Source organism: Centruroides vittatus, unplaced genomic scaffold (assembly GCF_030686945.1).
Source record: "Centruroides vittatus isolate TY-2023 unplaced genomic scaffold, ASM3068694v2 contig_1042, whole genome shotgun sequence".
Taxonomy (NCBI): Eukaryota; Metazoa; Arthropoda; class Arachnida; order Scorpiones; family Buthidae; genus Centruroides; species Centruroides vittatus.
Genome location: NW_027120674.1, coordinates 379955 through 405800, shown reverse-complemented (window position 1 = coordinate 405800; position 25846 = coordinate 379955). Strand labels below are relative to the sequence as shown.

At 33.3% G+C, this 25846-nt stretch overlaps 1 protein-coding gene across 4 annotated transcripts in view; it reads left to right on the top strand.

Moving 5' to 3' along the window:
- The window catches only part of LOC136969831 (teneurin-m-like), a 148263-nt gene that overhangs the window by 42039 nt on the left and 80378 nt on the right, over positions 1-25846 (top strand). For 3 of the 4 annotated variants that reach the window (XM_067264136.1, XM_067264128.1, XM_067264106.1), the window contains exon 2: positions 1122-1168. The exons of the other annotated variant lie outside the window; for it this stretch is intronic. The gene's annotated coding sequence lies outside the window, so the exon portion shown is untranslated. The remainder of the gene's footprint in view (positions 1-1121; positions 1169-25846) is intronic. 4 annotated transcript variants of the gene reach the window in all.

Genomic DNA, 25846 nt, shown 5'->3' with positions numbered 1-25846 from the left:
GATTATTTTTAAATGTTATCTAACAAATATAACCGAAAACTCTTTATGTTAGAAATGTATTTTTCTTCATTGATTTTTCATTCGACATCACTTAAGATAATTATATTTATTTATTTATTCTTTTATACGCCGTAAAATCATTTCGTAGATTGAAAATTTACTTAATATATCGTAAAAAAATAATAAAACTAAAATAAATAGAACATTCGATAAGGCTATTTCTTTAGATTAAGTTATATTTTCTGCAGAAATTTTTAAACATTTTTTTAAACTCCATTTTGAAAATATTTTTATATAGTTTCTAACTAAAGAAATGTATGTATTTTTGAAGGTTTACAACTTTTATTTCATGTCCCATTCTTCTTTTCGATATAAAATTATCGAGAACGAATGTCCTATTGTAAAACTTTACTGTCTCAATACGTTAGTTTTACTTCACGTTTTAAAGCTGCAAAATGTAGTTTCAAAAATGTTTTTAGTCACGAACGTTGGCAAATCTCTATAATTATAAAAACTTAATAGTTTAACCCAGATTCGTGAAGGATTATGACTCTCCAAATGCAATTTTTTGATGCTATAAATGAAGAGATATCACTTTAATGCTTTTTCCGGTGTCTGTATTAACAGGATCATCTATTTACTAGAAAAATGTATTAAAAAAAAGTGGAAAAAATCTTATTTTCTAACCAAAATATAATTAAGTTTAACGTACTGTACATCTTTTAGATTTTTATTCCGGATTTTATATACATTTTCTTCTCGTTAATAAAATATAAATAGTGTACTTTATTCTCGATAAAGTTGTGAATTTACACCTCTATCAGGGGTTTAAAATCCCTTTTTAAATCTCTTCTAAATGATGATCTAATCGGGATGTAAATATTCCTCCTCGTCCTCCTCCTTACGAGTTTACGAGAGAAAATCATATTGTAAATATTTAATAATTATTTATTTAATTATACAAAAATAGATTAAAATATTATTCATTTGTAATTAATGTTAATTGTTAAAGGTAAATAATTATTTTTAAATATATATATATATATATATATATAAACAATGCTGTTGTATATAAACTACAAATGATGCTAATTCTTTTGTTTTTTCCTTTTTTATAACAGGTCATTACACTGTTATTAACCGTTGTGTGGACACAAAAATAGAAGAGGTAAATATTTTCCAAATGAAATCTGATCTCTTTAAGAACATTGCATTATTATTTATCTTCATTTTTCTTTGCCTCCAAGCGCATCTTGAAAGAAGGAGGATGAAAAAATACACACACATATACACTCATATATATGTTTTTTTGATTAATTCTTCCTCTAAACCGAGGAAAATTTGATTAAAAACATTTTTTCGGATAACTTTCGTTATAAATCCATACATGAAAACCTAAAAAAAACTGATAAAATGAAAGGAAAAAAACATATATTTTTTTCTGATGAACACGACTTAGGACTTATATAACGGGAGCTATTTTAAAATTTAAAATTATCTTTTGTTACTATAGTAGTATTAGTTGTAAGATAGTATTTATCCATAGCCTAGAGGATTTTTTTAAAGGATCCCTGATGCAATTTATCTCTAACGAAGAAAAGAAAAGTAGGAGAAGAAGTAGCGGAAAAAATTTTATTTGCCCAAAGACATAATTGAAAGTTAGTGTGCAACATAATTACACCCGTATGTAATTTTGTATACAAGGTAAATTGTGGTTTAAGTAAAAAATAATGTACACTTATTGTAATTAGATGAACTTCGATATCAGTGAGATTGTAACAATGTTTACTGCAAACATAGTCATTTTCTAATCGATTGTCAAAATCGATCCAGGAGGAAAAGAATGCCGCAACACACAATCCAAGAAAGATATCTTTACTACAATTTTTTATATGAATAAACCAAAAATACACGGAAATAATTTATTTTCTAACAATTAAATCTTTTAATTGAATAAATTCATTCCTTTTCTTTCTTCCTCCTTCGATAAAATCATTTCTTCCCCCCTATAAAATGTTATTAAAACACAACCTTAAATGTTTAAAAAATTGATATTTAGAAGAAGAATTCTGCTAATTAAATTACTTTCTGTTTATATATATATATATACATATATAATTTTAAATTAAATTAAATTATAATTTATTCCACTTCAACTCTATTACTTTTTGTTTTCTTTGTCTCTCTTTCTTCCCCCTTTGTGAAGAGAATTGGCATTTATAAATGTTATACCTCTTTGTTATTGTTTTAAATTGTTTCATTTTATCAAATTAAATCGCTCGAATTTAATTTAATTTGACATATTTAAATTTTTGCCAATGAATAAAATTAGAATAAAGTTATAGAAATTCTTTTTCCTTGTATCTCGGCTTCCCATTAAGATACGCTTGCTGTGAGGTGAAGCACGCTTTTCGTTGTCGTGAAACGAGACTGACGGAGAAAAATTTGAACAGCAATTCGTTTTCTTTATCGACCAGTTGTAGCAAACTGTGCCCTTCGACTGCCAAAGCTCAACTAGGCTATCGATACTGTTGCCTGTCAAGGTTTTCAACCGACTAACTACAAGGATACGTTACGTATCAAACGACACATTTCCTTTAAAAAAATCCTCCATTAATTTTGACATTATCATAATTAAAATTTGGTAGAAAAAGAAAAGAAAGGTCCATTTTGTTTCCATTAAACGTATTAACTGTCGAGAGAGGTAAGAACTTTGTTTCTTTGCTGCTAAAGTAGAGAGATTGATAAATTGTTTTGTTGTTGTTGTCTAGAGATTATCTTTTATCGTTTAATCCTCTTACAATATGATGCTTCTAATCTAGACTTATGATAAAGTAAAGAATCGGAGAAAAGTTTTTTAAAAATTCTTAAATATCAATAAAACATCGTAACTTATTATTTTTGTTTAATTGTCAAGGAAATAAATAATAAAAATCGATACGTATTTATAATGTAAATTTAGGTAAAAACTTGTTTCCATTTGGTGAATTTAAAGTCTCATCAATGAGAATTAATTTTTTTCGTGTTTTAAAATGCAAATTTTCACTGAATAAACTACCTCGAATCAAAGATTCGCTATCTTAAAGCTGTCAACTAATAGATATTTTCTGCATCATTACTTAAACAGAATAAAAATATTCGTGCAAAGTAACAAATTATCATCTTTATGAATGATTTCTTACCTTATAAGAATAGTGAGTGTCCCCAAGTGAATAGTTAAAGGTTAGTGAACTCATCCATCCTCTAAAACGATTAAATTTCAACTTTTTAACATTATTTTTAAAGACTTAGATGAAAGATATCTCAAGAAATCTTGCTTTTAATTAAGATACGAATCTTCTAAAGTCAAAATTCGTTAATTAAACCTTATATTTTTAATTAGAGAAAGCAAAATTAAATGAGGAATATTTTAACTCTAATTAATATAAAAGTTTTGAAGCTCGATACCAATTCAACGTCTGATTAACGAGACTGAAAAGCCATAACTTTGAATATTATTAAGTAAATAAATATAAAGGATATTCATAGAATGACTAATGCTGATTCTTTTATCAATAAAGAATATTTAAAATTTAGCTCGGGGTTAGAGCTTAGAAATGTTTAAAACGCATCAGATAAAAGTATTCATTTTTAATAGTCTGGAGAGTTGTAACGTAATAGAATGCCCGAAGCCCAGACTTAGGCTGCGAGTTTATGATAGGCAAGTTCTAATGAACAGGAATAGGAAGATGACAGAAAATTCAATTTGTTCACGCTGTTTACTGCATCCTACTTGCTCACATATTTTCGTACAAGGTGAAAGAATATCTTACATTCTACAGCCTCAAGTTATAACAAACTTTTAATAATTTTATTGTCTTCTTACCACATTTATTTTATTTTATAATTTTAGTATTTATATCTATATTTTTGGAGTTGGAAAGTATTTAATTTCCGCTTTACTCTCCAGCATCCTTTCTTCCTTTTTTTTTCTTTCTCTCCTCCTCTTCCTTGGAGAAAAAAGAAAATTGTGTCTAAATGCAACATCTAATGTCTCTTCTAATGACTTTTAATGCTAAATGCTGGCACCAAGATTCTGGTTGATGTTGGTCAGCATCGAAAACAGCTTAATGACCACTTTTAGCGCTTGTCAATAAAAGATATGACTCTCTAATAGAATACTAAAATTATTATGTCGTTACACGAGTTTGTAGTGCTACATTTTGTTCGAATTTAACTCAATTTTTCTCGCATTTATCCACGAATTTCTACTCGATTTTGTACAGTTTTAGATTCAAAATTTTAAAAAATTTTTTATCCTTCTTTATTTTCACTTCGAACAAAATCGAAACGTATCGTCCTGAAAATGGTGACATTCCAAAACGTTCTAAAGTATAGAGCCAGGGCCATATAAATACATAGAAAGGAATCTCTTAAGTGTTTCAGAATTTACGTTTTGGTTTGGAAGATAAAAAAAGGAGTGATCAATCTTTTTTTATGCTGAAGAATGGCATCCACAGCCCAATACTTCGAATTCAATCGTATCTTGTGAAAGCTTTCATTTTTCAGCATTGAGAATTTTTTATTTTCAAAAAGATTCGAGTTTAAAAATGGAACGTTTCGTGTAGAAATTTGGTATTTTTAGAAGAAAATCTCTCTAGATATTAAAGACAAATTAAATATTCAGGTATCTAATTGCATCTTCTATACTCTTTTCCACTAATTTAGTTAAAGAAAAACGATACTTTAACATATTGGATACGTGCATCAAAAGATAAAAAAAAGATCCCTCTTCGTATGAGAAAGTATTTTATAGCTGCAATTTTGTTCAGCGAATAGATATCGTAGAGAATATCTCGCCTGGAGCAAGAAGCGGAAACTGTTCTAAGTTGAGTCATGACTAGCCTTTGACCCTGGTTCCCGACCCCTTGTTGCTCGCTCTCTCGGAAGCGATGAGGCGAAAGGCAAGAGCGACTCTCCTCCCGTTGCTATAGCAACTGTTACAAGTGACGAACAGATGAAAAGCGGTCAGAATTCGACATCAATTCAGACATATTAAACACCATCCGAGAGTAGGAGAAATTTTTCAATCCCTCCTCCAATAAACTAAGATATATAAATCCATTTGCATCGCCTCCGTACGGAAAAGATACTCGTCCTAATTTATCTTCTTTTCATACTAATGATCGAATTTGTTTATAAAACATGTGGAACGAAAGTTAAAAATATATAAGAATTTATCACGTCAAAGAAAATTTAAATTTCGTTGCCTCTCGAAAAAAAAATTAACATTCGTAAAAGGCTAGAAATTGGTCGAATTAAAGCAGAAAACGAGATAGAAAAATTGTTAACATTAATTAAATCTTTATATAAAGCTTAACGAAGTGAAAATGCTTTCTAAGTAAACATATTAAGTAAAAAGGTGATGAATCACGTCGACACATGGAATTTCATCGCCTATTAATGGTTTCTACTGTAGTCTAATTATAATCTTAATGACCATAATCAAGTTTAAACATTCAATTTATGCCAGGTTTAAACTTATTTCGACAATTTTCACTTCAAGCATTCTTGAACTCTCGCTCTAGAATCTTCTCTACCTGTTCCGAAAATTCTTTCTAATTAAAATAAATTTTTGTGAATGCTTATCGATAAAATAAATTAAACGCTTGCTAACTGTTAATTATTCTTATAAATTAATGACGTTTTGCATTTTTAATTCCGTTATCGATCCACCAACATCCCATTTTAACGATTGGGATGAAAGGATGAGAGAGAGGAGAGAGAGAATCGCATCTTCTCATCTGTAACTGTGATAGGAAAAAAAAGAGATAAATTATATTTAATAGAAGTAAAAAATAATTAAAATTTATAAATTTAGTCACTAAATTTTTAAATGTAATAAAATATATTCAAGGTGTTAGTGTATTGATAAATCGGGATGCGAAGGAGGAAAGCATCTTGAGAGAGTAATGTATTAAAATTCTCTTTGTTCTTTTTTTATCCTCTGCTCTCTCTCTCTTACTTGCCATCTGTGTCTAAGGAGCTTAATGAAGTGTAATCAAACACACTTAACATAACGAAACTGTGAAAGACGAATATCAAATTGTAGGTTTTTCAATCTACAACGTGAATATTTTTCTACAAACGAAAGCATTTTCCACGTTTTCTCATAAAAAAAATGAATTGTTATTCTAAATGATATTTAATTATCGAAATTTCTATTTTTATTTTACTTAAAAATAAATATAAAAATGTTAGTTCTGCTTGTATAAAATTAGAATAATTTATTTTCTTACCACAAGAAAGGATCGTCATAGCGAACGTAATTATGAAAGGATGGTGATAACACAAGATGGGGAAAGCTCCGGATCCATCTGCATTAAATTTTCTTTGTTAAACACTTGTGCAGATTCGTGGCTAGAGAGTTAAATTCAGCATAAATCAATTCTTAAAATATATTTTCTGAGTAGTTATCATGCAGAATTTTATTCAGATCGTTTGAAAAGTAGATTTCTTTTAAATTTTTTTCTTATTCTCTTCCAACAAATGAGGTAATAAAGTAAAGAAAAATTATGATACGATCCAGAATAAAACTATTCGAGTTTAGAATTCTATTTAGCTTCAGAAATTTCATAAAAGTAAACACACGAGTAAAGAAAAAAAAACAGGCAAAGGAAAGCGTAATTGATAGGATAAAGACCATTTCCAAAAATGAATTTTTTTCTTCAAAAAAAATAAAAATCCGGTTGCAGAAATAAATAGAAAACGTGAAAAAAGCGTAACTGTTTGAGCCGTTCGTTGGAAAAAGTCTTAAGCTTATGTAAATCCTATGTTCTACGCTTCACGAGGAGAAGGAGTCTCTTGTTGAGATGGTCCTAAGTAGCTTTCTGTGGCTCTTCGTGTTAGAAATGACAGAATTATCTTTTCTAGACTTGTAGACCTTTCAAATACAACATCGATTTTCCGGTGGCACTAGCATGAATTTTTTTATTTTTTATTTTCAATTCCATCACTTCTTGCGACGTCGTCTTCTTTATTGCTTCGCTTGACTTGCGGTATAAGATAACATTTTTTTGGTTTTCTAACGTCCGTAACCGCTTGATATATATTTATTCTGTTTTTTAATGCCACGGGCAAAATTTTAACTGATAATATCGAATGATTTGTCGAGTATTGTTAAGTTTTATCTTATTCTACAATTGGAAAACAAGGAGTTGTTTCGCTTCTGTAGAATTTTACAGGTTCGATTTCCTCTGGATGATGCTGTTTCACACTCGGATGAGTAGTTATGTGCTGGACCAAAGCCATAAGTCTATTTGGCTCTTTAACACATTTAAACTCTGTGACCTAGAAGGGAAAGATGGTCGAAATTGGCTCCGAAATTTTGGAACTTTGTATATATTAAATGGAATAAAGAAAAAAATTGTTGTATAAGTTATTTGGAATTTTATAAATGGTAAAGTTTTGAAGCTCCCTGTGAAAGTTTCGAACTGAAAAATGATAGAAGTAGAAAATGATGCGTAATACGCTTCTATAATTTCTGTGGCACACACATTTAATTTTCTTCAAATTGTTATATTTTCTTCTTTATTCATCGTTGTTTATGTAAGATTTACTATCTTAAGGACACAAAAATCTATTTTCAAACCTATAAAGTCTGAGAGAAGGATGGAAGAGAATCGCGTCATGAATTTTTTATGTTTAACATTAATTCGACAATTTTTCTAAAATTTTTCAAGTATTTCCAACGTTAAAGAAGATTTTTGATGATTTAATTATATATTATATTAATTTTCTGTAGTTTTATCAAGAAAAACTCTAGAGATCCTCCAAAGATGCTATTGAAAAATAAGAGGATTTAAGAAAGTGAAAAGAGCCCTTTTGATGAAATTATTTATCTATTAAAAATGTATAAACTTGGAAAGTATTCAATAAAAAGAAACAAAACAGTTGGAGCCACAAGAGAATATTTTAGAAGCTTCATAAAAACCTCATAATTTCTTATAATCTTTTCATCAAAATTATCCATTTAAAAAGTCTCGAAAGAGTTGGAAACACGAACTACTTCTAAATCTTTCTTATCTCACCGCAAACTTGTTAGATTTACTTAAGAGATGATGCAAAAAGTGCGGCTCTTCAGGTGTCTTCTACAAAAATAACGTCTCCCCGTTGTCATGGATACAGGAAGATTATTTTTACAAGAAGTGGGAGAGCAGAATTCTATTATCTAACGTTGACGCGACAGATCGCATTTTCTTTGCTATACTGACGGGGTCTACAGGCTTTGGTAACAAGATTGGTTAGGAAAATCCCTTTTTTTTAAACCCTCTTTCCCCCCTTCGGAAAGATGCCCTATCCCATTACTTTTATCTCGACCCAAAGGGGTCCCTGCAAAGTTTTTTATACTTGCAAAAAATGCCGCATACAGTTACTATATTATTATTTATTTCTTTATTTATTTACTTGTTCACTCTCTCTATATGCGGTATTTTCTTTGATTTGAGTTATGATTTTTTGCAGTTTTTGTAACATTCCTAACGATTTTCACTTCTCTTCGTTACTCGACATATGCAAATAACGAATGGCTATGCCCTCGGGGAACGTATCTCATTGTCTGTTCTTCTTGTTAGAAAGATTTTCTTTGCTATGACCCATCGACTTGTCAGCAACTGTTGTCTACTTATAAATTTACTACATAAAAGTCACCCCTAACAATACTTGAAAACGTAAGCAAATGTTTGTTCTTTTGTGAAAAACTATACGATATGTTAATTAAAATAAATTCCGAGTTACGTAAACAACTTCATTATTCCGTTTTAGATACAATAGAGAACGTTAATTAATTAAAAATTTAAAAAAAATACGCGATAAAACGAGCGAAATAACATCGTACGAACTTCGGCGGTACTCGGAATTACAAGTGAGACAGCAAGCATTAAAGATTTTAACATAAAATTGTTCCTGAACAACGATTGGTCGATGAATTTGAAATATTTTGACGTATTTCAATTTCTTCGAATAGCCAGCGATCGTGGGCGTATCTTTCTATTTCTCCGCCCAATAATCATAAAATATATTTCGATTATTATCTTTTGTATATTACACAGAACCGCCTGTGTTTATTAATGGTGTTTTTCTTAATTTGGCAGAATTTTTATCAATTTTAAAGGTGATTTTGTTTATAATTAAGCTTTATTTATCAAAAAAATGTATATAAAAACTTCACGACACTATATTAAACTTGGAAAACACTTAAATTTTCGAACTATTCTCCATCAATCGCCTCCATCGTTAATCTTCAAACGCAACTAGAGCCATTTAGCGAGTTCTTCTAGCAAACTTTTCTAATATAACCTGTCATGTATAAAGTCTTGTAACATCGATCTAAATCGTTCTTTAGTAAATTTTCAATTATCTCGAACTTGGTAACACGAATGAATAATAAAATATTCTATAACTATTAATCTAAATAATAGTTTAATTAATCAAAATCAGTAAAACAATTTACTAGATAATTACAGAAAGTTTCATTCACGCAATCTTCTCTGTAGATAAAGATGTGAAGTGAGATCTTCTTCTTCTTCACAATCGATTTTAACAAAGTAGAATCAAATATAAATTAAAATTGACAGATCTGGACAGCTGTCGCAATTGTCAATGTGAATGGGGGGACGAATAAAACCGTTTGTCGATCTGACAACACCTGCAGGCTCCTACCAAAAAAAAAAAAATCTAATACTGTTGTAGATGAATACATGGCAAGCTGACGCAGATTTACACATCTTCTTGCTACATTTGTTTGTGTTTGTAAAGAAAAAACGTATACATACAAGTAAAAATAAAATAAATATAGTTAAAATTTACAGTTTACGCGCGAAGAAAATGTAAAAACTCCAATTAAGTTACATTCCTGCCAATATTCTTCAGTATATTGACTCACAGACATTCGGACGTTCAATTCGTTTCGAGACAATTGCAAGCTCACAGACAGACAGCCGAACGTTCACTTCGCCTCTTAATCACTACATGTTTTAAGAATAGAGGAAAATAGATACGTCATTTATATTTATAACAAAGGAATCTGCATATTTAAGTGAAAAAATAAAGTATATACGGTTGCAAATTACGTGCATAAACTGCGAAAAACAAACACACAAAAAAAATATTTAAATAATTGCTACAGAAAGGGAGAAAGTCAGTCTCTTACATAATTTATCGCATTTCCTCTTCCTCATTTCTGATCTTTACTTCATGTGTAACTAGGAAAATGATGTTAATGCTATATTCTTTTGTGTGTAGTTGGCGAGTAAGACAACAATGTGATCGGACAGACAAACGAACGTTCAACTCGTTTCGAAATAATTACAATTTCTGAAATAGGAATAGGGAGGAAAAAAAAAATAGAGACGTTGTCACGAACTTAAAAGATAAATAAATTATACGAGAGAAGAACATTTAAAATACATTTATTCAAATTATTTTATTTAGTTGCAAATATTTCTATTTAATGCATTGTCGAGAAATTTTGATTTATCATATAGTCTACCACAGATAATAAATTATACGAGCTTAGAAATTTTATTTATTTTATTTTATTTTTTCTCTTTACTTCTAATAAATGTAGAAAGACATGATTATCATCAATTTATTTTGATTTTCTTGTCAGGAGGATAAATTTAATTTTAAATTTAAATTGTGTCTTTAAGTACGGTCGACCTTTTCTAATGTATTTTTTCGACATGGCTGCCTTCCTCCTTCCTAAAATAAATAAATAAATAAATTAATAAGTGTTTATCTTAACCCCGCTCCGCCCAATTTAAGAGCAAATTAACATTACGTTGTATACAGTAATTAAATTCTCTCGCATCCTCGAGTGATGCGGATGCTGGAAAGGATGAGAGATTGTTCTATAGGAGAAGCATCCCTCTATGAAGTGATATTAGTTTCTCGAAGAGAATATTTTTCAAAAAAAAGAAAAAATCAATATGTGTATGACATAAAAGTTTATTGTTAATTCTTTTTTTTCGGAGATTTTTTTAGAATATATTTCTAGGCGGATGCGAAGGAAGGTTATTGAAAGTGCAGAGGGATTTAATATTAAAATATATTTGAATTGTAGAATAATTTTGCATTATTAAAAACGTCATTAAATATTCTAAGAGATAAAATAACGCAACATAAGCATAACTTAGTTTCTTTTACTCTTCTTACTTTAGTTCTTTTAGAATCAGGATCTGATGTTGGAAAATGTGTTTTCCAGCTGCATCAGTAGAAAGGGGAGAACCTTTCCAAATCTTTATAAGTTCGAAATGTGCTGGAACTTTGCGTACAAATTTGCAAAAGTATAGTCTGTAGTAACATGATCAATAGTTGCAAAGTCATATACAAGTCCGGAAGTGATTATGGCACGTTGTGCATCACGTGGCTCTATTGGATCCACAGTTTTTATAGGACATAGAGTAGACTAGTAGAGAGTGTATTTTCCATTGTCGTGTAAGGACTGAGTTCAGTATGAAAGCGTAAAAAGCTTCTGAAAGTCATCTATCAAACTTTGTCCACCTCCTCCTCCTCCACTTGCTTCTCATCTTCCGCAACATCCATCGATCCCTCACAAAACTCCAAACAGAATCTTAACGATGCACAAAGTAAACAAGCCTGGATCTATCACGTGATTCGGAAAGGATAAATCCCGTGATTAATTGTCATCATTTCGACACAACTCATTCAAGTTCGTGAATTTCGACATTAACAAAAAACAACGGGCAAATTAATAACTGTATTTTGTTAGCAAGATGAATGGGGTTTTATTTTATTTTGTTTTTTTAATTCTAAAAAATAAAATTTTTTGAAAATAATTTTAAAACGAAAACGTGACCGAGTTTTTAAAATTATTTCGAAGTTTGAACGGAAAAAAATTATACACTTTTCGAACAATAAAATTGAAGTCAAAAGCAGAAATATTGAGAGAAAAAGGATCGATTTGGTCGATAAATTTTTATGAAAGTTTTATTGAACAAAATACAGGAAAATTTTAAAAGAAAAAAATATATATATTATATATTATATATTTTAAGGACATTATTTGATTTATTTTTCTTACTTTTATCAAATTACACCTTTATTTTCTAGTAAATTTTTACGACTTTTCATTCACACATGGCATCCTTTTCTACTGTTTTAAGAGGAGGAAGAAGTAGAAAGATTACATTTCATCACTTTTAAAGAGATATAAATAAACTTAGAAAACGATTTAAGTTATAAAAATTAAAAAAAATGAATCTAATTTTAAGTTATAAATTAATTTTTTAAAGTTTTTCGGCGCTTTTTAAATTAAAAGAAAAGGGGAAAAAAGAAATTGAGTATAGTTTAGTTACAGTTTCTTCCCAAGAGAGTTTTTATCGACTGAAAAGTTTCATTGATATACATTAAAATCCTATAATTAACATCATAACGATTATTTCCCAAGTGAATAATAATAAAAGATTAAAACTAGATAAAATATTCTTTATGGCAATTGGCCAATGTTTAATAAAAGAAACATAATAATTACATTTGATTTCATAGAAAAGTGATCATCTCCCTTCATCCTACAGTTAAAGTTTACTTGATTTTTTTAAAGGAATTTACGAGGAAGGAATTGTTTTTATATTTGAAAAAGAAACAAGTTAAAGTAAATAATTTTTATAAAAATCTTCGGAGGAAAAAAAAAAAGTTTAAAGTTTGGTAAAGTGATGTTTAAATTCAATTGATCTTTCGATGCTTAACTGTTAACAAAGAAAAGAAGAACTCATTTTTCCGTCACTCTTCTTGGATTGGCTTGTATTTTGTCCACTTTTTTTGGAATATTGGGTTTCACAGTGTCGCTCGATATAAAATAAAGAATGTCAAATCTTGACACGAAGTAAATTTAAAGGAGATTGTAGCAAACTTTGAACTTTCTCTTCTTGTCAAAGAAACATCCAAGCAACCGAATACGATTGGAATCATACAATGGACATTTCTCTAGACAGATGCGATTTTTTTGTAATAGTTTGTAAGTTTTTATATATATATAAATATATATATAATCCTGAAGGATGTCTTGTATAAAATTCTCTTTTGTCGATTCCTTCTTTTAGCATCAACTATTTATTATCTTCTCCGAACTTAGAAAAGACCTTGCACGCGACTTATCTTCTTTGTAACGGCATTAACACCCGATACACACATCTCTCTCCTTAGAAAATGTCGAAATTACCTTAAAAAATACTTAAATTTAACCTACAAATTTAGATTTAAAGGTTCGAACTTCTCACTTTTCAGTGATGAGGATGCTAAGTTCTTATAAGTCTGGCTTCAAATATTGTAAGAAAAATCGATTCTAAATTCAGTTTGAACATTTTTTTACGTGTAAATCGATCAAATAAGTATTCTTTCTTGTGGAAAATTGTACATATATATATATACATTTAATTCGGCCATCTGTTCTGCATCATTTCAGTATTGCATTAAAGTGAACGTCTAGCGAAACATTCTTTTATCAATGAACTGTTTTTCCAGTAGAGAACCGACTCTTTCGACTGATATGTACTGAAAATGACCGTCATCAAAGGATAAGAACAACATATGGTCCTGGCAAAAATCAATAAGTTCTCCAAAGAAATAAACGCAGTCTTTACAAGAGATTTGATATGATATTAACTTTAACAAAATTGCTCAATCAATGTCCTGCTACAAATAATAGAGTGAAGTAGAGGAGACAAAAAAACAAAAAAAAATTATTATTTTTCTAACCTCCTATCAAAAATATATTGCTTTAATTCTAATGTTTTCCTTTAATTAAATCGATATTTTAATTGTTTAACCAGTCGAAACTGGCGATGAGAATCTTTATTAATTAATGATTCGAAGATATGCGCTTCTAGTCGAGTGGAAAATATCAATAGAAGAGAGTTATCAGAGATGTAACAAGAGTTGTAACGTGTAAAAACTGATGCAGTGCTGCATCTATTTAATGATTCAAAGATATCTGCATGCCACCGAGTGGATAATATCCGAGGAGAATTATCAATATGTCAGCAACTAACCATTCAAAAATGACGTAGAAGTTATTAAATCGAATGATTTAACTCGATGCGGAGATGAATCAGTAAGAGATTTAATTAGTTACAAGCCGTAAAAACCGATACACGGCCGTATTATCTGATGATTCGCAAATGATAATTTTAACCGGTAGAAATGGATGCAAGATCGTAGCAACTAATGATTTAATTATAAGTGCAAAAAAGCGATGCAGAATTAAATCAACTAATGATAAAACTAGCTTCGGTCCGTAAAAGAGCCGAAGCAGCTAATGATTCAGAGATATCAGCATCTATCCGAGTGAAAAATATCAGTAGAAAGGAGAGCAAGACAGAAATTTAATGTGGTAAGAAGGGAGTTTAGTAAGAATCTCTCCACTCTGCAGAGATTCAGACAGGAAATATGTGGTTAAGGCAATCAAGAGTGAAGAATAAAGATTCTAACAGTCATCTAAGTGGATATCACGCAGTCGAACAGGAGAAAGAGCAATATAGTAAGGTTTGTAATGATTCTTAAATGATAGGATCGCTACAGCAAGCTCATTTGAATAAACCCGAAACTTTCCCATTTATCTTTCTGTTTGCTCTGCTCCCGTTGCTGAATAGGGTGTGAGAAAGCTGAAATGTGAGAATGTATGCTTAATATTAATAAATATTGATTTATGTTACACAGTTACAGCACTGTGCCAGCGTACAACATTGCAATAGTCGAGTCTGGTACAGAACAGGATTTTTCTTTCTGCATCGTTTCTAAATCCCATTTAATCCTTCAGATAATCCCGGATGAGGATGCTGAATTTCTTAGAATCTTTAGAGATTTTCTACGGCTGAAAATTTCAAAATTTTTGATAAATTATCGATCGAAAATCGATGCATTTAAGTAAGAAGATTCTCTTCTTGGACAGATTTTTCTGCTTCAATTTTAGATAAGTATAATATGCTCCATAAGTTTGGCGTGAATAATGTCGAACATCAAAACGAACGTTTTGGAATATATGCCCTCGGGTCTTTACACCGTGCTCGAATGAAACTATAAATCCTTTAAAAATTTATAAGATGACAAATTTTCTACAATCTTGCGAGGTTATAAAGGCGTTTGTAGTGGGTAGAATCTTTACAAGAGGGAATATCTGGACAATAAACGTTACCGTTATCTCGCATACACGATGTTAAGTAAATTTTCAAATAATTTCGGATGCAGAAATGTACTCCTTGGGAATATGTGGAGATGCTTAAGTGTTCTGATTCTTTCCTACTATTATTTTGTTGCACCGAAGCACGTTTACTTTATTTACATCTTTACAATTTTCCTCCTCCAAATAATCACATGTTATTTTTATTTTTGCATCTTCATCCTCCGCATCTCTCTAACTTTCTCCAACATCTTCTCGCTATCTTTCAATCTATCTCCAAAAATCTTTGGCAAATCACTAATTTTCTGCTCCATCTTAATCAAGATAAACTTTCATTATCTCTTCTACTACTTTCTCCGTGGTATTTTTTTATTTTTTTGTCAGTTAATCCGAAGCTGTGACCACCACGTGATCCACCCACTCCGCCTTCTCGACACTATCTTACATGTACTACGTGCGAAATAGGGATGAAAAAAAGAGAGATCACACGGATGCGTTCGGCCCACTTTGTCCAACTTCACACCAGTTAAGCTATTGTTTCCCACTATCCAATATCATCGAACTTTTTTTCTTCTACGTGTGACAAAACCCAAGTCATGCAATCTTGCAATTACGCGACGTCCGAATTTTATCGCGTTTATGAACTTTGTTCATTCTCGTGTACCCCACAAACTTAACAAATTTATTTATTAGGACTTTTCGGCATCTGGCTCCACCCCACTCGTTTCTTTTAATAGAGTATTCGCTTCTCGAACCCCCGATGAGAAAGAGCAGTTGGTCTACAAATGCCAACTCTCACAGAGTAACGTTACACAGAGTGCACTTGTGCCATTTTTTCCATTAATCAATGGAGGGAAAGTAATAATAAAAAAAAAACTGTTTATAAATGGCGTTACTCCTCGTTCTGTTTAATCAAACGAGTCAAAATTGCCAGATTTTCGGATCTATAAATCTGTTAACTTCTCAAACTGAAGGATAAATGCATTAATAATTTACCAAGCAATCATTCTAAAAAATCAAAGATTAAAATTTAACCCATTGTTTTCTAAAGATTATTCAATCTTAGAAAATAGAGAAATGATTCTTTGTTCTATCTAATCTTGTTTTTTTTTATTTCCGGATTTTTAAAGTAAACTTAGAATTTAGATAAATATTTTATTTTTAAACCTTTCTCTAACCAATCTCTCTCTCTCTCTACTCCTCCTCCTCCTCCTCCTCCGCATCCTCCTTCTCTTCTTCCGCTCGAAATTCTTTTTTAAATATTAAAAAGATAAATTTTTCTTTAATTTTTATATCTAAACATTTTTCTTAACCTATTTTTCATAGGTAAAAGTAAATTTTTTTTTGGAAATACATTTTTTTGCTACGGTTCCGCAACACTTCCAACTTTTCCAACTTGAAAATTTTCGGTTTTTTTCCCTCTGATAACAGTTGTTTTTCTCGTCCTTAAACCTTTCAAAAACTGAGTTTGGAGTAATCACATACTCACACACACACACTAACACCCGATGCCAAAGCTTGTTTTTGCTATTGGTTGCCAATTTTCCACCCCCTGAAGAAGAGACTCTTAAGGTAAACACACCATTACGATTTTCTCTTCCTCCAACTATTTTCTTTTCTCTTATACTTTTCTTCTAAGAATCATTTTCTTTACCTTCTTTCCATACAAAATAATGCAGCAGTTTACTCCATTTTTTTATAAGAAAAAATAAAAATAAAACTCTATTTTAGAATAGAAAAAAAAAATTCTTCAAAATTTCGCATCGATTAGCATATTTTCCACTCGACTTTTCTCAAAAATTATATATCAAATTAGTCTCTTTAGATCTGTTAATGCAGTAGTAAATCTTAAAAATCATCTACACAGTTATAAAAAGGACATAAATCCAGAAAATAAGCTCACCAATCTATAAAATATTACTCCTGTTAATATTCTACAACATTAATAATCTACAAAGTAATGACTTCATCTTTATTCCCCCCTCGCCACGATTCTACTATAGTAATAAAATTCCAAAAAATTCATTAAGATTCTCCCTCTTCTTCTCTTAATATTTATATATAAATTACAGTTATTTAACTAATTTAAATATTTTTAAAAATATATTTTTAAGGGTGAAGTAGTAGTGTGTATGCGTATATAATATATATATACATGTGTGCAACATTTGTTATCAATTCTGTAGAAAATTATATTTGAAGCGTGCACCTAGTAGCGTCGAGTTACAAGGAAAAGGTGTGTCCTGCATCGAATGTGCACCGCTTGTTTAATACGCTCGTGTTTTCGGAGCTGTGTAGTCCACACATGCCACACACACACACATATACTAGAACGGTGGTGAGTCACCATTTTGCTACAGAGAATGGCACGTAACATGGTTACGGGATTAAATTCACACCGGTAACTTGCATTTAATAATTGAGTTTTTACTTCTACGTATAAGTTTCTTTTGTCAGATTTGTCATTTAAACACCACCCCTATTCAAAATCCTCCCCTCTGTACGTCACTGTAAAACTTGAAATTGCGAGTGTTTAGTGGTGATTTCGTGTGTAATTTGATATACAAAGCGCAGTTTACATATCTGCGAGTGTTAATTAGATAATTTCGCACGCGTATCTCTCTCTCTCTCTCTCTGTCTGGGTGTCTGTCTGTATTGGATAAACCTCTCTACGTGTGATAAACTAATGTAGCTGTCGTACAGCGGTTTAATATAAAGAAAATTGATAAAAAAAATCGGTTTAATATAAATAAATTAGTTATACGCTGACATCCATTAATTTTCGAGACAATCCAATATCGGAAACGGAAATTATTGACTTTTCTTGCTGTTGTTTGCGTCGCGCCGTCGCGTCGTAGAGTCGTCGCGTCGCATTGGATGGAACATGGAAGAAGAACACACGCTACTGACGCCGTCTCGTTCGTAATACTTTTTATATTCGTTAACAATGTGGAGACAATTTGAGGTTATATTTAAGCAATTTGACGCAAGAGGAAGAAGAAATAAGTTAGAAACTGTATTAAGACAGTGGAAAAAAGTGAGAAGTAAGAGATAGAGAGAGAATTAAAAAAAGGAGGGAAAGAAAACTGCAGATGACAGCCATCTTGTTAATCGTCAGATGCCTGTTATCTACAGACATTGATCTTTTGTCGTTAGAAGTATTAGTTCTAACACCCTGGATGGGGAAAGTCGATATAGCGGTTCCCGTTTCCTCGCCAGAAAAATGCGATGCGGTATGTCCACTAATCTCCAGGCTCTACTAATACAAGAGAACGACATGCCAGCTCTTGCAAGCCAACAAGCTCTTTTCTCTATCTCGCAATGCAGACAAAGATAGCGTCTTAGCTCCATAGATGCATTTTATCTAAAACAGATCTCTCTTGCAACCCATAGATCACTTTCTTCTTTTTTTCCCTCCCTGTGACGTAAGAGAGCATTTTTTTTCTTTTCGTTTCCTACTTTCTCTCTCTCTCTTAATCGATGATTTTATTGTGTTTTAATGTTGTATACTTTGCTGTCACCGAGAAAACGTTGGCGAGATTAATAATGATGAATGCTGTCGTATAACAATATTAATTACCTAGTTTAGAAGTTTTGTGAGTTAAGGTCGAGCAATAATTCACACGAGTTAGTAGATAAATGACCGACATAGAATGAAGATAAAGTTTTACACTTCAAGCATCCAGGCAACTCTCGAGCATCTCGTTACACACGAGAAGAAAAAGCTCACGCTTTATGTCATTGGGTTTGTAGTCGAGCTGTGCATTCGACTTGCTGCACTCGCCCGAGTTAATGACGTGAAAACGTCAGCGATTAAGGGGCTCGAAACGAGTAGATCAGCCACATTCTTGATGAGAATTCCCATAAAGACAGCTTGCATATTTTACACTGTCGTTGCATTAGTACTTTGGATGGTGCCGTTTCATTCAAAGCCTTCGCTAATTGGTGGCTAAATGGAGATATATATTTTTCTCATTAATTAGCCGACGGAATACAGAAAAGAATGTACAGTAACTCTGTACAGCCGACGTCTTCTAAAAATCCCGTATATATTTTATATTTACTTGCGCGTGTGCTGGTTGAATTATAACGTAATAATTCTAGCGTGTTAACATTAAAAATTTAAGTAAAAAAATCTTATAAATACAGGTGGTCCGTTGCTAAATTGGTAAATTAAAATATTTGAAAGGTTCTTCTAACGTTCTTTGATTAAAAATTCCAAAGTAGGCGGAGTAAAAATTTTAAATTTAATTATTTACCAATCGGCGCGAAGTCAATTACACTTCCAACCAATCATCGTCATAGTTTTTAAAAAACCGTATCTTACGTCGATCGCGGAGGACGACATATACCGTCTTCGCTCAAATTTTGACTAGAATTATTTTTAAAGCCTCAGACGAATTAAATTCTTTTACATATTGGATTTTTTGTATCGTATTAACAATGACATCGATATTCATAATTATCATCAAATCCAAGGCCACTTTAATTACGATACATCCTATTTATCCGCATATTTCTGCAATATCCATCGATACATAAATTAAAAGACAAGTCACAGGATCACAGCTCCAACCACTTCATTATGGAAGTTAACAGAATCCCGCCATTGTCCATCTTTAGGCATTCTTTTCTTCTCTAGTTGATAAAACGAGTGGTTAACAAGAAAACCCCGGGGAGGGTATGAGTTGTCAGAGGGACAGAGCGTGCTCGGTCTAAAGTACAAGAGATTAAATAATCACCTATAGACCTACAGTAGACTAGAGAAGAGAGTTTCAATTTGTTGGAGTCTGGCGCTGCCAGACGAGTGGGCACGACTATTCCGAAATCATTAAGCGATTAATTTACTTCCAACAGCTATCAGACAGTGCATCCGAGATTATTGCAGTTTGCTGACTCAACAGTCTCCTACACCCTCTGGTATATTGTATAATGGATGACTGAGTTGAGGATGGGGGGTCTGCCACTAATAAAACCAACCCCATCTACTGTCAATAGAGCAGTAATCCTATTCTAGAACGATCTGATGAGAAATGTTTCTTGTTGTCAGAGGTCTTCTCCGCTCGCTTTAATGACAATAGCCTCCAGTTTCTATTATCTAGCGGTATTTTAATTAAAAATGTGCATGTACAGTTTTTACATATATAAAATTTTCGTGGGAATTTTTTTTTGTGTATATATATTTTATTCTTTGAATAGAAAAAGTAATTTCCTTTCAGTTTAGTAAAAGTGGAGAGGTACAACTCTTTCCGAACGGAAAACAAGATGTTTCGAGCAGAGCATTGATTCGGAGATAGCGAATGTTTCATTGAATACCCAGGAGGTAGAGTTGACATTCTGCCTTGTCTACTAGCAGAAGATCTTTGTGGCCGGAGGTCGGAAGTCTTTCTAATGGAAATCCCCAAGTCGTTGCTTAGTGTAATGTAGGAATCTTTCCTTCGCTTCACTTCCTATGTTCTCGATGTGTAGTCGAGTGAAAACGTGTAGGATCGACACATCCTGTGTAAATTCCGGTCGCTTCGATTTCAACATCGTTACATCAGATACAGGAAGCATTTTGTAAATTCTCTCTCTTCTTAAGTCACACTAAAGAATTTTCTTCAATGGATAAATATTGCCACTCGATTGGTTCTTTTAGTCGCTTTTAGAGTGAATTAAATAAGTTAATCGCATATATAGGAGGTCTTTCGCGAATTATTGAAGATTTTAAAATCGATTTTATAAAAAAATAATAAAAAATAAGCGAAGAATTTCTCATTTTGTCCTTATCAAATCGTCATTAAGACATCCATATCAGTAACCAATCAACGTTAACGACATTTTAATGCTCGATATCTTACGCACATTTCAACGAACCGTCAATGTTTGTACGAACGTTTCTACTTAATTCTGATGTATTCATAATTAAAATTTATTGTATTTACTTACGATTTATTGTTACATAAATCATACACAAGATACCATTCGACTTTATTTCTTACCCGAATTAGAAGAAACTTAATTAATAGGGAACATCGTAAACAATACGAACGAATTCCTGGATAGCCACCAAAAGTCGTTAAAGTGATGTTTATGATCTACTTTATTAAATTCGTCGGGGTTATTTCCAAAAAAACAAATAACTTTCTATAACCCATAACATATTTTTTCATATAGAATAGTGAATATCGACTAAAAAACAGAAAAAACAGGATATTTTCGAGCTTATATCTACATCATGTTCCCCATAACGTTCATTGCTGCGTATGTGGATAAGGGATTTGTAGAAGCGTGTGCAAAGCGTGTATCTTCATCTCGTACAGAAGGCTTAGACGTTACCCAGGGAATCCTCTTGGTTCTAATAACGAATCCATTCATCTTAATACTGTCTGCGTTAAGATGGTATGGACTTCTAAATCCTGAGAGTGAGGTAGTAGGTGGGAAAAAAGCCATTCCATTCCTTTTCGTCAGGGTTCGGTTACATGGATATGAAACGACGAAGCATTAATTCACAATTACCTCTTTTGCTAGGGAGGAGCAGGAGAGGAAGGAAAAAAAAACAATCTTCCCTTCCTTCTTCAGTCATTCGTCTCTCTTTCTCTCTCTTTCTCTCTCCCCTGCTGCAAAGTCGTTGATTTATAAGCGAATCACGCAGACAGTTCGTGCCCGCAATATCGGACGCGCCTCATTTGTTATTGCTCATGCAGCCATTTGCATGGAGGGTGCTGTTGGAAGGAAGCGCAACCGCCTCGTCCATGTGGAAGATCCTCAAACCGCACCAGACCTTAAAAGCGTTTTGTTCTCGAGGTGATCGTTGCAAATTTTAGTTTTTTTCCTCCCCTCTCCTGTCTTTCTTTCTATCTTTCTTCTCCACCCCTCGATATTGATTACCTTTTTTAGCCGGTCCGGTGTTTTCGTATGTCTCTGGACGAAAGCAAAACGAATGGTCACCGGTGACACAACAAGAAACTTCACTCGGCATCATTAATGTTTAATGCCACCGAAGTTTGTTTGCTTGTAGTCTTTGTTAATTGTACAGAAGTTGTGAAGATTTACGCCTCCTAACCATCTTCCAGTCACGTGATCGATATGGTCTCCCGAGGACCCTTGAGCCTGCCTTGGTAAGTGTGATAGATGATAGAATGCTTGAATGAGCTCTTCCTTTAACTCTTACGGCCAGCAATTCCATTCTGGCTCCTTAATTACACGTAAGGGCCACAATAATGGCTTAATATTATCATTAATTGGTCCTTACCATAGAATGTGGGCTCTTTGTATACGTGTTTGCGCCTGACTGAAGCACAATCAGATATTTGTTACGTTATAATACGGATGATAACGCGACTATAGAGTAAAATCTAAAGCTGTTTAGAACAGAAAATGTAATGAAATTCCGCCATTTTGGGGGGCATTTTTCGTGTATTTTTCACGTCTCTCTCTATAAAAAATAGCCTTGGCCTTTTAAAATTTTATAAATAATTTTTCGATGGGTTACAACTGCTCTCTCACAAGGCGACTGTCTTATATGACGATAGAAAACATGAATGAGAAGTATCCATATGGAAAGGAGCATTTGTCATATTTTAACATTTAGGATGACAGGACGAGAAGCAGTCATGGATCACATCCGAGATCATCAACTGACTGATGCACTTGCAGAGAGATAGTGGGGAGGCTCATTCACCATCTTTCATATTTACACAACAGATCAATAAAACTGCAACACGAGAGAATTTGAGGGAGTTTACATCCTCCTAAATTGGTGAAATTATTCAAAAATTGAATTATTTTCTCCGTCTTCTTGGTAACTGTTGCTATAGCAATGAGCACGAGAGGCACTAAGACCCCTAAAGTTCTTTCAATATCGGTGTATACGGAGGACCTCGTATGTCTGGGTCTTTCAAATTCGCGTAGAACGGTCATACTGTCTCCATCAATCACATAACCGGATAGAATTGGCTGGCATTCTGCCAGAGAAAAGCCTTTTGTTGTGTTAATTTTGCTGAAGGAAAGTAGGAAAATCGTTAAGATAAACAACGTTGGATTTCTATCTAAGTTAATTTTCTTATATTGGAAGATTTGATTTTATGGCCACGCGACTACCCCTACAAACGTCTCCATAAATGAACGTTTACTTCTATCACGTCTGTAGCTCGTACAGTACATGGAATACTCCGCCCAATTTCAAACTCCATTACTTTATATGGCTTCCTGCATAGAAATTAAGCGCTCATTAAAAGTGGATAAAGTTTAATTACATTTAAATTTAGTAGTTAAATTATTTTATCAGAGCTTCGTCCTCTTAAAGTCTCGGTGTAAAGTCGGAATTCCTGACTTTTTTTGGAGGAGTGGTAGTGTATCTGAATGAGTAATGGCTCTTGTATGTTTCCAGATGTTAGGGGCCTCCTATCTACTACTACTTCAGCGCCCACTGTTGCCAGCTACAGGAACTAGCATTAACATTCCACCCCAATTGCGCTTCCTTTGTAGTTGAATCGTCCGAGTGAAAGAAGCGATAAAAATCCTTCGTGTGGCGAATACACGATCAGTAATTTTAACTCCGAATTTTTTCTCACGTGACACTACTCCGAAGCTCCCACCCAATCAATGAAGTGCGCGCTCCTCCCCGGTTTCATTTAATAGAATTTGCTTTATTCTACGACCCACTTATTAATTACAAATGGCGATTTTCTGCAGCTACGAGGGGGTGAACGTAGAATTTTCTATACGTTATCGGGGCGGAGAGTTAGTGTCGTTATCGCTTATTTATTGACGAGGATAGGCATAAAGTGTCGGTGCAATTCTTCTTCGGTCCGTTTCATCTATAATACAACGTTGATGTGTCTGTCGCACCGCACGACCTCACTTTTACAGAAGGTAATGATAGTGGGTTTATGTAGTCGTTGGGATGGAGACCAATAGTGTGACAGTCGCAGCAAAGCGTAGCAGTCACACGGGAGAGGTCACGCAAAAAAGCCCTCCGTGTCTAGCTCACCTGCCATAAACACATCTGGTGTGCCTTACGTGGCCTGACAACTTAATTCTGCAGCTCGTATATGCGTGCGTTGCTCCGTCCCCTCCTTCGCAATCGAATTTCCTTTACAATTAGGCTGAAAAGTAAAATCGATACGTAAGTGGAAAAGCGTTGTATTCCCGCCCCGTCCTACTCGGTCCTACCCCTTGTGTTGGTATGCCGGCCAATGGGAATGAAGAAAGAGCAGTGTTGAAATCTCCCCGTCACGTGACTCGATCGATTTACCCTTTTATATTTATATCTTCCTAACTTTAAGTGAGGTTAATGACATTTTATTTTCCAGTATCAAATTCCGTTTTAATTTGAAACGTCGTAAATAACATTTACGACTCGTACTGATGTCCACTTCCCTTCCTTCACTCGGATACGTATCACTCCAACGTTTCCTCCGCTCCCCGAAACCGCAGCTCCTCTCTAAAACACGCTCTCACCTCCATCCCAGAGATTAAACGCTCTTCTACATCTTCTCTCGAATCCCAACTCACAAACGCATATTTATATTTCTAAACATCAGCTCCTGTCAGTAATGTTTTCCCTGCGCGCCCTGTAAATACTAGCTCCTTCCCTAAACACTGGCTTCACTCTTAAACGTCAGCTCCTTCCCAAACAGTAGTTGCATTCCCCGGCTGACTGTGCAAGAACTACCTGTAGAAGCTATCATTACGCGGGGGATGGAGCCGCAACTTATTTTTCTACACACATCACCCCATTCTAAATGGAAAAGTAATAGTAAATGTAGAAAATAAATTAAAACCTGGAAACGGGAGAGTGAAAAAGCAATCAAATCATTCATCACACAGTGAACGAGTGGGATAGAGCGAGGGAGGGAGGGAGAGAGAGAGAGAGAGAGAAGTTTTAATTATGTACACAACACTCGTGCAAAATTCCAATAGGTAATGTCTTCTCGCGTGACCGATAATCCCGTCTGTCCACAAGTAAAGAATGACCCGAGGTGAGGAAAAATCCCGATCATCATTAACAGACTCCAACTTCTCGAAGGGGGGTAAAAATTTGCAAGGCAAATGATACCATCTGATCCGTGTTATCCAGCAATAAACATTGGCTTAAGGGATGCTCACCAATCCACCCTCGACTATTTGTTAGGGATTTGTACGCGTACCACCCATAAAATCCCTATTCTAGCGAGTTTCGCACACTCCGAATTTTGTAAGAATCGTCGAAAACACGGTTACTCGCAACCATTCCTCTTAGTGGTTCGGAGGTGACACAATAGATTCGAGAAGGGAGAGAGAGACGTGCGCGCGCTACAAACGATTTTAATATTCATGGCCAGACACATTAATCACGTGCGGCCTTAGGTAGTCAGCACCCCGTGGACCGGGCGCACGGGGACAAATCAATACATCTGTCCCGACGCACCGCACGCTGCCAACTTCTTTACACGATTTTACTCCCTTATACGGCGTGACTCACTCGTTTCTGGTACAGCATCACCTCCAATTTCTTTATCTTCTACCTTTCACCTTTGACCTATCGATCGCTCCGTTTAATGTAGTTAAACGGGGGTGAAAAGTTGGATAACTTCGTCTCTCGTCAACAGAGGGAAGCACGTGGATAATTCTCGTCTCTTCTCCTGCCATGTTTGTCTGGAAAATCTTGTAGAAAAATCACTTTTAAAACGTATCGAACCGGGTTTT